Below are 14,320 nucleotides of genomic sequence, written 5' to 3' on the forward strand. Positions count from 1 at the left end.
ACCTCGGTGGGAGCTGGCACCTGCTGCCACCCCTGCATGCTGGCTCTCGTGATTTTATTTTAGCACTTCCTCATTGTGTCTGACTTGAAAATAAACGAAGGACAGACTCCCAGAAGGTTCATAGTCTAGAGATTAAAGTAGGAGACTCGGAGCCAGGGTTCCTGAGGACTAACCAGCGCTCAGTCAATGATTCACTGTGGGACTTTCAAACCACTGTGCCTCAGTTTCCCCTACTGTAAAATAAGGCTGTTAATACTTAATCAGCTCACACTCTCTCTCTCCACACACACACACACACAGAGTGATTGCATGTCAGGAAGGCAAGGTTAAAAAAAAATACAGCTAAATGGCCTTGAGCCAATCAATGAAAAGCGCCCCTCAGTCACCATTGTTTAGCTTGAGAAAACCTCCAGGGAGCCCGGCATGAAAAGAGCAACCATCCAGCATGTGTGCAGCATCCCCCACAGCACCACGGAGGCGCAGGGGGTGATCATGGATGCCCCAGGTGTGGTTGATTTTGGCACAGGGAACCTGAACTTGTTGAGCTGGCTCCAGAGGTGGCTTGGGAGCCCAAAGCCAGGCAGCCATTCTGGCCGGATGATGACGTAGGCGTCCCTGGTCATGGCAGAGGTTTTCTCCCATTCTGTCCACCACAGCAAGCTGATGATGTTGTCAGCTGATGATGTTGTGCAGCGCTTGGCCGGGCGTTTGGAGCCCCATAATGAGCTTAGCACATGGAAGGTGCACTAAGGGAGCAAAGGGTTATTACTGCTGTGGCCCTGTTTACTTCCAGCCTCAGCTGAAACCAGGATAGGCAGAGACAGCAATGAAACTAAAGCTCACTGACCCTTCCTCACCTCCTTTGTTGTTCAGTTTGAATCCTGGGTTTGAGCCAGGAGGGGGCTGGTGCTGTTGTGAGAAGAATGGGAGATGCTCAGACAGGCTCCATCTCAAATGTGTGAAATCTGGACAGGCCACCTAGGAAATCAGAGACACAGAGCTCAAGGGGGAAAGACTTACGCTGCAAAGCACAGGCATAGCTCCCGTGTATAAAATCTGAGCTTTATGCTACCTGAGCTGGACCATCTAGAGTAGTGTCTGATGGTGCCAGTGTCAGAATTGTGGGGCTCAAACCTGTGAGGTGTTGAGCATGCTGGCCCTGATCCAGCATGGGCTTAGCTTTAGGTATGAGTAGTTGCCCTGGTTTTAGCGGGATGAAGCACATGCTTGACATTAAGCCTGTGCTTTGAAGGATCAGGGTCAGCGCACTCAGCACGTTGCAAAACCAAGTCCCTGGAAGGAAGAAGAATGTCTCCCCCACTCCTCCTACTGGCTTACATGGAGCTGTACAGCATTGAATTAGGCATGCAGGGGAGTCTGCATCTCTGCTTAATGTTTGCCTATGCAAGGAGCTAAATATTCATTGAGTAATTAGCCAGTTCAGATTGGCGGTATGAAAAGACAATTCCTTCTAATTACAAGGGATGTCAGTTAGAAGATGCCACACAAGAACGTCAGTCACAGTGGAAAAGCAGCAATAAAATAGTATATAGAGAGACATTGTCCTTGCTTTGATTCACATTCCAAAAACCAAAAACATAAACAAACAATCAAACAAATTCCCCACGTTACTTTAGATAATTAAATATTTATCAGAGTTGAGGAATTAAAACCCATGTAATGTTTCAGGCTAGTTAAAATCTCTCTCTCTCTCTCTTTTTAATGCCTCTTGCAATTGCTTTAGCGTTTCCCTGCCTTTCCCAGACGTGGGGATTCTGGTGTTCGCAGCAATGGCTTGTGAACCTTGCAGAGTATCCTCTCACCTGATCTGGGGAAAAGAGAGAGAAAGAGAGAGGGACAACTTGTTGCATGGGACTTTCCCTTACAGCCACTAATTCCAGGTCCCCCTTTTCCTTACTTTCTCATTCCAGTGCCCAGCGTGATTGCTTGTCAGGGTAGATGCAGGCTAAAGGAATCCCTTCAACAATGCCTACCATTACCTCAGAGATTGTGCCAAGTGTTTTCTTCCTCCTTGGTAAGGGCTGCAAAGAACTGTGTCTAACCAAGACAAACTCATCAAAGCTCCTTCTGATCAATTCAGGGGTTTTTGCCTATGTGGAGGGATGACTCACTTGACCGATGTGCTGCCTTTGGACTTCAAGGTTTCTGGTGAAAGCCTCAACTATGTTAATGTTTATGACATCCCCCAGCATATGGGTTACTCTGAGCTGGTCAAACCCACACAGATGTCTGACCATCAGTTGTTAGACAAAATAGATTGCGATTTTTCACTAGGAGTGACCCACATTGATAGCCATTGTGATCCAGAAATGTGCAATGGTAAATGTGGAAATGCAAGGAATTGACCAAGGCATCGCAAAATGGGTCAAATACTATAAATTGAACTTAAGTCCTCTCTTGTGTGACCTGCTGTGCCAGCTTTGCTGGCTTCCAGGGAACCCAGTCTTTGTGCGTCTCAGTAAGGTTGCCCACTGGGCAATGTAATGAGTTGATTGTGCTTCCCTCTGGTGTGATTTAGGCTCTGAGGGCAAAATTTAACCCTATCCTAAAAATCTCCAACTTCCCTTGAAGTCAAAGAGAGCTGTGCTCGAGTTCCATCAGAACTGGTGGCATAGTAAATTGCTGCTGAAGAAAGCAGGAGAGAGGCCACTGGCAGAAGATGCACTGGTGTGATGGTCTGAGTTTGAGTCTCGCCATCTGGGAATGTCATACTGGATAGCACAAGGGACCACTTCTGGCCTCTCTGCTGTACATGGGGAGTTCAGAGGTGCTTCAAGACTCTTTAATAAAAACAGTTCAAGAGAGGACAAGAGCTACCTAGGAAAGAAGTGCAAAAGACTCCTTTGAGTTTATAACACTGCAAAATGGCTTTGAGGACACTGTGCAGCCTGCTGCCTGGTTATCCTTACTGTGCAAACACTTTGGGAAAAGCTATGTATCTCTATAGTATGGAGAATCTCAGCACAATCAATGCAAATTGCATAAGGATACTTTGTTACCAATGCACAGCAATAGCCTCCTGCCAGACCGAGGAGGCTATTTATAAACAGCGGGAGGGAAGACATGAATGCCAGTAACTGAACTGTGCCAGCCTTTTGTTACCAGCCAGTCATCTTTGTAGCTCTTTTTAATGTTGGAGAAGACATGTCATTGGATGAGCAAAGGGGTGGGATACATCTAGGAGAAGATCCCTCCTTTTTTGCCTGTCTCCAAGTAGAGAAGCTGGGCTCTGTATTATGAAATTTCACATTTGGGATAATTGCATTAGGGTAATTGCCACTACAGCATTATTTTCGATTCCTAGGAGGGGCTGAGAAGAAGACTGAGTGTATTGTGTCTGCGTTAGCAGATTAATAATTACAGTCTGTTGGAACATTGCTAGTTTGTATAGATTTGCAGCTGCTGGGTCATTATGATGCAAACTTGAAGATACCCTATAGGAACAATGTACTGTGCTATATATATTTTACTTCAACTGCTTGTCTGTGTGTTTTCTATATTTTCATCAGATTCACAGCTTGTTACAAATAGAAAACATTTACTACTCAAAGAAATCAAAAGCTGGAACATTGTAGAATGACAAAGTGCTGTTGTGGTCATGGATTATCTATTTAGCAGATTTAGGGGAAAAATTCTGGGCACAGTAATGACACTCCGCACGTCTCTATAGCACTACGTTCTTTAGAGGTTTTCAAAGTACCTCACAAACATGAGTTAACTGAGCCTCATCACACCCTTGTGAGATAGAGAAGGAGATCTGTAGAGATCACTCTGCCGGCCACTGCAATCGATCCACCTCTGCAATGTAGACCCTTTGCAGCAGCTGTTTAATCTCTGCACAGAAGTTCAGGACAGGAAGTGAATTCCATAGCTAATTGAAAAGGCAGCGACAATTTAGGGAGGCAGAATTGGATTTCTCACTTGGGTTAATACTCTGGTGCTGCTGACTCATCCTTTGCGAAAATGTCATGGGATCTTTCATGACAGCAAACAGCGAGGGGACATCTGTTTTACGGAGAGACTGCACCTCCTAGCACACACACTGTGCCAACGCATGAGAACCTAAAAGCTGACTCTATACAGAGAGAGCAACAGTCCCATTAAGTTTCATTCTCCCACTAGGAGTAAAATGCAAAAAGCAAACTAACAACATAAACAGTGAAAAGCCAATTAGATTTGTGAAATGATTTCAATTTGCATGATCTAAGTAAGGCATCACGCCGCTAAGGAATTGTGTCAAATCTAAGATTTTTGTCTTCCTTGATGGTGTCTCTTTCACATAATGAATATTTATATCAAGTACACCATCTAATATATGACACAGAAAAACAATATTGTATTTCTCCTGTGGAGGACCTCAAGGGATTTAATGTAAGATTTCAAAGTAAAGTGAATATTGTTTATTCATGTGCAATTTAATCTTTATAACTGAGTCCATGGAGACGGTGTAACTTATTTATGGGGTGGGGCGGGAGAGCAAATGGTAAGTAGTGAGCATAGGAACATGAAGATGGAGCTATGCACATATCCATCATTCTGCTCCCCACAGGGTGGGGGATTGGAGAGAGCTTGGCATGTGTCACTACCCAAGAATCGGATCCAAAGCTCACTGAAGTCAGTGGAAAGTCTCCCATAGACAGCAATGGGCTTTGGGTCAGGCCCTAAGCAAACAGCAAAACACTGTTAACTGTGTGGTTCTACTGGATATCCTCGTGGCTCAGCCAGCATCAGAGATTATATTACAAATCTCCCTACAACACCCAGTGGAGAAAATTATAGTATCAGTACTGTGCACCTCCAGCCACTCAGCAGAGGAAATAAGATGACAGCTACACCCGTAACACCCAGTGGAGAAAAGGGGACCACTTGTATATTTTTTTACATATTCAATTATAGTGCTGAGCATTATTTGGATTTGCTCCTGCAGCTGTTGCTGTCCCGGAGTGTGTTCCAGCCAAATTACAGTTCCAAAATGAAACATACACGTGCAGAACCACAGAGCGGCTCACCTTTGAATGGAAGCAAAGGGGACATAATGACTTGCGCATGCTCTCTCCCAATGAGATCTAACATGCTATCATGCAGGGGGATGGATCCTATTTGCCCACTAGTCTGCAATACATCCAGTTAAGATATACTACCTGGATTGGAGGGTGGGGTCAGAGGTCATCATTTAAATAGCTCTATCTATCTATCTGTTCATTCCCATAAGTATCTCTCTATTTATCTAACCATCCATCCATACCAAGCTTACTACTTTAGCATCTGATGCCCTCCAACTGTTTTTATATGGCCACCTACCTTCTAACAAAATTGTAATAAAATTGCACAGTGAAGTGGCATCTTTCCTTCTAAAAGGTAAAAATCACACCAACTTGTAGATGTACCCAGCTGTGAAGTCCTGACTTAGTCCTTCTGTAGGCAACTCTCTCCCTGGAAGTAACTATCAGAGTGAGGATGCTGTCAAGATAATAATGTGATTCTTTCGTAATTTTATCATTCCTCTGTGAGCCTCCCTTGAAATGAAGGGCTAGGTAGGATAAAGGTTTATGTAGTTAGATCTCTGTTCACTTACCAGTGTCCTCTCTCCTTCTGCGCCCTGCCAATCCTAACCCAGGCTGGAAAAATGCGGCCACCACTGCTCTGTTAACAAAATAAAATAAAAATAAAAATAACTAAAGTCAAAATAATGCCTTAAATTAGCACCATTCTAGGACTCTATCTCCATAGCTGGCTAATGGTTTATACCATGAGGCCTCCCAAGACATATTTGTCTCTGTTCTTTGTCTATTTAGACTGAGAGGCTTCATCAACACAGGCTCTGAAACCCCACAAGGCAAGTCCCAGAGCTTGGGCTCCAGCCCGAGCCCGAACATCTACACTGCAATTTTATAGCCCTGCAGTCCAAGCCCCGCAAGCCCAAGTCAGCTGACCCGGGCTCTGCGACTCAGAACTGCATGTTTTGTATTGAAGTGTAGGCATACCCATGGAGTCTGGCAAGCTCTTATATCAGTAGGACTTGTTTGTTTAATTCTTTGGTTTTTTGTTTAACAGCCCATCCGAGGCCTTAAGTGCCCTGACCACATTAAAAGCACAAGCAGCTTGTAATCTGCTCACTGTACAGCAATCTAATTAAGTCTTATGTCTCTTTTGATGCTCCATGTTGTTGTCAAGAACCAGGATGGCCTGGTGGGAGTTACTTTGATCTTAAATAAGAAGGCTAAAGAGGGTCTCAGGAAAAGTTATCACCTTCTTCTTAAGAGACTGTGTTGTCCCTTATTGCTTGGAAGCTGGGGGTCACCTCATAGGCTGGAAGGCTGGGGAGGGGTGTGAGGTGAGACCAGTTGGAGACAGAACACCTGGAAATACAGAATAGGTTCCTCGGTCAATCTCTCTCTACCCCAGTAGGCACTCACAGCTTTTAAAAAGTCAGAGATCTCGTAAATGAATTCCAGTTCATACCTGAGTCATGCTGCTCTTCTTCCGGGTGTGTGGTCAATGGGAACATTCATAAGAGTTCTGAGAAAAGACACAAGCTGCAATGAAAGAGCTTTAGCCTGCTGCGAACAGAAGGATGTGGTCCTTACTTTCTGGCCTGAAGATTCTGCATAGGTGGCATTTGAAGTGCCCATGCCAAGCCCTTAGAATTACTGGCTGCCATGCTCTCACTTGGTCGGATACCTGGACATCTCTTCTTTGAAGCAGAAGGTGGAATAACAACAACAAGTCCCTTACATCTGGAGCATAGGGGGCAGCGGGCCAGTACTTGTGGACATTGGCAGAGCTGAGTGAGCCCTTAGTGCTGGGTTATCATAGTGAGCCACAAGACAGGAGAAAAGTGTACTGGCAAAGCTGTACATGGAAACTCAGAACTTCAGCAGCTGGGGTGGCTGTCGGTCATGGCTGAATTGCTTCAGCAAAGCTGTGTGGGAAACCCAGAAGTGGAATAACAGAGGGTGCTGCTTGACAAGGTACAGGTGCATAGGCAGAGAACTGGACGAGCAGAGGGTGCCACAGTGCAGGTAGGATTTAGATGGCCATCGGCAGAGTTTGTAGCAGTTTGGGCAGTGAGACCATGCCTGCAGTTTATCTGGCTGCAGCTAATGCTAGGAGTCGTTTAAAATCTTGAAACACAAATTGCCAATTCCTTGAAATAAATAAAACGGGAAGAGGTGGGGAGGAAACCGTTAACATCCACCCAAGGAGTCAGATTTGGCCCTGTGTTGCATCTCAAACAGTGCAAAGGGAAGCCACTGGCGAAGTAAGTAATGGCCTCAGGCTGCATGAAGTTTGCCTCCGCTGGCCCATTTTTGTTTTTGAAAGAGGTATATTTGCTAAGCTTCTTTCGCTGCCCATCTAATCAATGTTAAAAGAGCTCCAGATAGCTCCTCAGAGAAAGCCAATGTAAACAAGATTCAAATCAATGCAGAAGCCCCACTTACCTCATCAAGCCTGCCGCAGGCAGAGAAAGCAGTGCTGGCGCTGGCTCTTTCGAAGCAGCCATGTTTTGCTCCCGCCATGGAGACTGCCCTCCCAGGGCTTGTTCGCTGGAATTTGCAACACAGCCTCTGAGCAGAAACCGCTTCCCGCACCTGGCCAATGAGCTAAGTCTGAGCCAGTGAAATGAACAGAGCTACAGCTTCTCTGCAGGATGCCTCTTTATAGGCCTGAAGAACCCCGGCGCTCAGCTGCATTTGGCTGATTATAATATGTCTCCTTAAGATGTTGCTCACTGTACTCGTAACAAACACCATGCTGCCAGCAAATACTCTGCAGCCAATTACTCTGCTCTGATCAAGCCATCAGCAGCTTATTGCTTTGTTCCCCGTCTGATACTGTAAGGGTATGTCTACACTGCAACAAAACATCTGGGAGCTGACTCAAGCTGTGGGGCTATCAAATTACCCAAGATACCCTCTTGGGTCCCAGAGTCCAGGCTCCAGCCTGAGCCTGAACGTTTACACTGCAATTTTTATAACCCCACAGCCTGAGCCCCCGGGAGCCCAAGTCAGCTGACATGGGCCAGTCACATGTGTTTTACTGCAGTGCAGACATACCCTTAGTAAAATGAGGCATGAGGCATAAAGCTTTGAACTTAACTTTCCTTTCATATGGTAGGAAGCCTTGGATGGATCTCTGATGAAGCACGCTCAGCCGCAATCTGTCTGCCAGTTTGCCCCAAAATACCTCCTCTTTGCATCCTTTCCTTCCCCTCCCCTACTCTCCCATCCCATCCCGCACCCAATTTTGTGGCTTTTCTCACCTTAGACTGAAGTGTGGGATTTCATAAGGGTTTAAATGGAGAAGGCAGGTGATGCCAAGCGCTGACTCAGCACCCTGGAGCTGACCAACCTTAATTCACCTCATCACCCAACCAGCTGCTAGCACACAGCTGAAATGGAAAAGTAGAGTTAACCCTTGGAAGGCCAGCACTGTCTAGGCTGCCTGCCAAATGAGCATTTCCGGGGGAGGATGTGAATGCAGAAACCCCTGATGTCTGCTGAATGCCACCCAGTTCTGCAGAAATCCAAGTGTGTTCAGTCCTGCCCATCTGTCCGGAGTGCTCCAAGTTAGTAGCTACAGGCCTGGGCTTCCCACTCTATCCCCACATCAGTAATAAAAGCAGAAGATTAGAAAAGAAATGTCATCTCAGTGAGTTGATGCCTGGATCTCATGTCTGATGACACCCTCTTCATAGGCCCTTCAACTGCTCAATCCCAGTGGCATGAAAAAAATAAGATTGCTGCTAGGAAAAACAATTAGAAATACAATTAGTATTTTAAGAGCTAACGATAAATATTTGAGTTCTTTCTCTCCAGGGGAGAGACAGTGATGACAGCTCTCAACTCCTTGTATTGACAAAGGAGGAAACAGTCCATGAAACCGGTCATTTGCTGGGAATTTTTATCTATCAGTTCTGAGTGGGGAAAACAACAGAAGCACGAAAAGTCAGATTAACTGTCAAACCTTCATTCACTTTTGCAACATCGGCAATATGCAGTTACTGCAACACTCTCTCTCTCTCTCTCTCTCTCTCACACACACACACACACACATTGAAGCACTTACACAGACACAAAGGCTTATGTATATTTCAGCCTGGAGAGGTACACACAAACCATGCCAAAAAGAAACAGACTTGAGCACAGACACACACTTGGGCACAAAACCACATAACTCCAAAGGCAGGCAGGAGCTGAGTGTGCAGTGCCCATGAGAATCAATGGGTTAGTCACTGGTGCATTAGAAATGATCTTTTATTTATTTAAAAGACTGGTAAAGTGCTAAGAACAGAAATGTGCTAGTGACTTAAAAGACACCCTCCTCCTTCTTCAAGAGGGACTGAAAGGCTTTTATGTGCCAGGAGCCAAGGACAGGTTTCTGGGATTCTCTTGGTTATTAATAAATATTGTGGGAAGAAAAGTTAAAACATAGGGTTTGCATTTTGCCATTTACACAAGCGGCCCACGCTGGCTTTGTGAGGCTAATGGAAACGTATGATCCTTCTCAGGTTTGTGCTTCGGCCACTGTGTCTCCTGTTGTTAGTGCCTGTCAGTGTGGGGTTCCCTGCGCCCAGGAGGGGAGTTAGTGTGTTCCCAGTACACAGGGGCCCAGTGCGGTGCTTTACCTACTGCCTGCCATTATGGTACGAGCAGTGAGCAGAAAGCATAGGGGATTACTTTACCCATTCCATGCACCTGGCAATCCCCACCCGGTCAGGGCTCTTGGAGATACTCCTTGTGGTGTGGTCAGATCTGCCAGTTGCCCCACAGATCTGCAACGTCCGTAATATCCTCTTCTCTCTGTGCCATCATCTGAGTGTCAGCAGGTGTAACCGAGCAAATCGTATGTGCTGTCAGCATGCGATGCCAGTACACTTTAACCCTGGCGCAGAGCAAGGCCTTCTTGCAGCAGACATGACACTGGCAGTGTTCTGCAGCCTTCCGCTTATTCCCCTGGTTGCTTGGCACCCATGCCTGAGGGCAAGTGCCTGACCAATTTGTGTGTGGGCACTGTGCCTTCCTAACAGATGGGCATGAGGGTAGCAGCCACCATAGCAGGGGTGTGCTGCAAGTGGCCTGTCACGGAGGGCAGAATTCTCCAAACTGACAACACTGACACAGCTGGAGAGTCTTTGGGCTTCTTCACAGCTACGGGCCAGGGGAACGTGCTTCATTTCCGCCAGTCCTGCTCTGAGCTGCATACGTGCTCCGAAACAGACACATCCCAGCTTCTGCAGCCACCCCAGGCTAGCTGCTGGGCTTGATGACTCAGATGCTGGGTTGTGCGGCTGGACAGTGACATGGGGGAGTGATTCTCTCCCCCTCCTTCTTTCATTCACGGCCAAGCAGGTTGCCTCACACTGGCCTGAATTGCATCCTCTCAGCAGGGACATGCTAACAGCAACCGAACAAAGCCATTAAAATTACATATCAGCAGTGATTTTCCAGGGAAGGGGAAGCATTGATCTGCCTCTGCCATTGAGAAATGAACGAGTACGAGCAGCACCATTTTAACATACGAATTTCTGATCACTACCCTGTTTTCATTGATTCCTTTACTTGCTGTAATGAACTGATTAAGAGAAATACAGCTGCAAAACCAAGCGCTTTTTAATAACCAAAGCAGTAGCCTGGTCTCCTTAGTTAGGCGAGACCCAAAGCAATATGCATGCATACACGCATGCTGGACTGAGTACACACACACACACAGACATTAGACATGTTACGGATCATGGCTCCATAATTAAGACTGACTACACATACACACAAATAAATAAATAAGTGATGGATAAAAGTCCCCATGTCTTTGAATCAGAATGGTCTGACAATAAGGTTCATGCCGGGACTTCTCTGAGAAAACTTGTTTCTCATGTGACCTTCGGCCCTTCTTGTTTTTGCTCATACCTGGAATACTGCAAGACCTGCCTGTCTTGCAGCATCACCTTCTGTCAAGGCTGATTCCCCACTCTGGCACTCTGAGTGCAGAAGGCGGGGGCCCACAAGGATTCTAAAAATCAATACTTGCCACTCCACTTGTATTAAGCTCCCAAGGTTACAGCTTCTCTCTGATCTTGGATGGGTAGATGCTGCCACCATCCACAGGCAAAAACCCCTTTGGACCCAGGAAGGCGCACTTGGGAATTCCTCCCTCTGGGGTACCCTCACGCCCTTTCACCGCCCCCTCCAGGGAAGAGCTGAGAAAGAAAACAAAGGAAATCAGCTGTTGCCACCAGCTAATTAAACAACATGTGCACAAACCTCTTAGGACACAAAAACCTCAATCCTGTTCTTAAAAAAGGTAAATTTTATTAAAAACAAAAAAGAAAGAAAATACATCTGGAACTTAGGCTATTGCTAAATTTAAAAAGAGCAAATATAATAATTAAGCATCAAGAACGGTTTTCTTGAGGTCCAGCTTAAAGGTTACAAGCAAAACAAAAGCACCTGGGGTTAGCACAGAGGAGTCCACAAGCCATAAAGAAATAAAAGAGAGAAACCCCATCGCGTCTCCCTAGACATTTCTTGATCTACTTACATATCGGGGCTTTCAAATGAGGAGTTTCTAGGGATGATCTGATGGTTTTCCATACCTGGCTTAAAGCTTCTTATAGCATAGTCCAGCCCTGTCCCTGCTCACTGGGAGAACAACCACAGACAGACAAAGGAAAAGTTTTTTTCCAATTTTAAAAAGTTCTAGCCCTCCCATTGGCTCTTTTGTTCAGGTGCCCACTCCCTGCCTTTTCCTATGGGCTTTTTTAACCCTTTACAGGTAAAGCAAGTAGAGAACAGCTACCAACAGGGATTTTGTAGCTAACTGGCTGGCTGGGTATCCATAAAAGGGAGCTACCCCTACCCTTCATTTATCACACCTTCTCTACAGTGTTTCAGAATTTCCATCCAACATCCAACTGAAAACCAAGATGCACAGAAGTTGATGTTCCAGTTGATGAGGAAGAAAGTTAGCAGAACATTTTCAAAGTCCAGAAAGATGTACATTTGGTTTGAATTTGCCCTGGAGGTTCAGGGCTTTCTTATTTTACCCAGACTGGTCCATTTGTATCCATTTCTTCATCTATCCCTCTATCGCCAACTCCATCCATCTACCTCTCTCATCTCAAGATAAAGAGTAAAAAATGTCTTTTTTCCCCTTCTTAACTGTATTCATTTTGAGTTAGAACTTACATTGGCTGACCCTGCTGTGGCTGAATCTCAATGTCCTCTATATTGAATTCTTCTTCTGAAATTTATTAGATAGTATGGTATTACCCTCATAAAAATACAATAAATGGCCCTGTTTGCAATATATGCCATAATGATTCTAACCCAGTGGCATTCTTGGAAAGACCTCCTTAGAAATAAAGTGGGAGAAAAACCTAACGGAAATCTTTTGGATAATTAGATTGCTGGAGTGCAGAAACCTTTTGAATCATTTAAAAATCAAAAGGGACCCAGCCTTTAAATCATAGGTTAACAGTGCTTTGGTAGAGTTGCAAAATTCTGCAATCTCGCCATATCTTCTTTGAACTGTGTGTATATTAAAAATCCCCAGCGACCGCTGAAATGTGTGTCTCTTTTATGTCTTTCCCTTTGCCTTCTTGTCGGTTTGGGAAAAGTCAGTGAGCTTGCTTATGGTATCACCTTGGTGTAAACCAGGAGTTACTCCACAGTGTCAAAACCGTGACACTGACATAAAGGTGGTATAAGTAGCAGGGGAATCAGGACCAGCGTATTTGACTCCTGCTCTTGCTGCCAAAAACACTGTCTTCCTAGAAATGGCAGATGGGATCTTATTTTGTGTCACATAACCTGCTGGAACCCCAAGTGTCGCATGACCCTCACGGCTTCACATTATAACTATCGGAGAGGTCCTCGCCTACTCAGGCTACGGCTACACTTGGTGCTCGGGGGTTGATTCCCAGCTCCAGGACACATACTCGTGCTAGGTCTCGTCAAGCTAGCATGCTAAAAATAGTCCTGTAGCTGTGGGCAGCAGGGATAAATCTGCCCAGACCCTGTGGGCATACTCAGGGCTCGCCAATGCTGCTGCTTGCCGCTCCCCGTGCTACTACAGAGACGCTATTTTCTGAGCGTGTTAGCTCGATCAGAGCTAGTGCGAATATGTCTTCCCAAGCTGGGAATCACACCCCCGTTCCAAGGGTAGATATAGCCTAAGATATAGGTACCTCTGAACATAGCTGCACCAAACAACTCCCAAGTGCTCTGACCTGCACCGCGATGCCACAGAAATTGCTGCCAATCCCAGGAGCTGTAATCAGTCCTCGTGGCTGCTCTCTAAAGCTCTGTCAACACTAGGAAGATTTTGCACAACATTCCCACCCTTGTTAACACTGGGGAAGCTGAACTGATGGTGGGGAATGTTTGCAAAATCTCCCTAGTAGAGACAAGGCTTATGGTTCTGATCCTGCATAGGGGTCGGCTAGAATGGCCTCATGTGGACTCCCAGGGATGTCAGTGTGGCCCCTCACAGAAGCAACTTGCAGGGTTGCAGCCTTAATGAGCAACAGCCATAATAATCCCAGTGCATTGGTGAGGGATCCTGTCACTTTAAGAGAAGCTGTCCTTTACGTAAAGTCTCTCCGGGGGTGTGTGTGTACGTGTGCTGGGGGTTGAGTAGCTGAATGTTGTGTATATAATATGGTGTGGGGAAAGTGGGTGAATGTATGTATGTGGATAAATGTTGTTTGATATGACGGGGTGGAGAGGAGGAGAAGAGGGAGTATGTGTTTCTATTTCTCCGTGTATTACAATAGTATGTGGGTCTGTGAGTGTTTGGGAGATGGAGTCTGGGAATGTCGATGTGTGTGTATATCATGGGGCTGAAGATACATGTGAGATGAAGGTGGTAGTTTTCTCTGTGTTTGTGTGTGTGTATGTATCTAGGTGATGTACGTATAGTTAATAGTCGCTGGATTTATTTGCCTCATTTTGCACTACTAGCTTGAATTTGCCCCTGTGACTTCTGAAATTCAGCCACAGGGAAAGACTATATATTTTTTACCATACCTGTATTACATGTCATAAAATGTTTGGCACATTGATTTAAAATAGATGTGACAGTACTTAAAAATATCTCACATGGTATGAAACGAGTCACATTTTACTGCATTTGAAATCTATGGTGTGGCATGAAATAGCCGGCTAGATACAGAGACCCTCTAAATTAGTGAAAGTGTTTAATAAATAATAGATATACCAACATGTGTCAAATACACCAGGCCAGATTCAGAGCCCCAATAGGGCTCCTTTATGGAGTTTATGTGGTGTAAAGGGGCTGA

The 14,320-nt window shown here is 45.5% G+C and overlaps 1 long non-coding RNA gene across 1 annotated transcript; it reads right to left on the bottom strand.

Moving 5' to 3' along the window:
- Window positions 1-276: 276 nt before the first annotated feature.
- On the bottom strand, window positions 277-7,839 carry LOC119564035. The gene is made up of 4 exons (XR_005222936.2): window positions 6,484-7,839; window positions 6,271-6,380; window positions 5,597-5,664; window positions 277-978 (listed from the first exon to the last, which is right to left on the bottom strand). It is a non-coding gene; the product is annotated as an uncharacterized LOC119564035 (long non-coding RNA).
- Window positions 7,840-14,320: the final 6,481 nt, after the last annotated feature.

The sequence above is a fragment of the Chelonia mydas genome, chromosome 22, assembly GCF_015237465.2.
Source record: "Chelonia mydas isolate rCheMyd1 chromosome 22, rCheMyd1.pri.v2, whole genome shotgun sequence".
In the NCBI taxonomy this organism is placed as follows: domain Eukaryota; kingdom Metazoa; phylum Chordata; order Testudines; family Cheloniidae; genus Chelonia; species Chelonia mydas.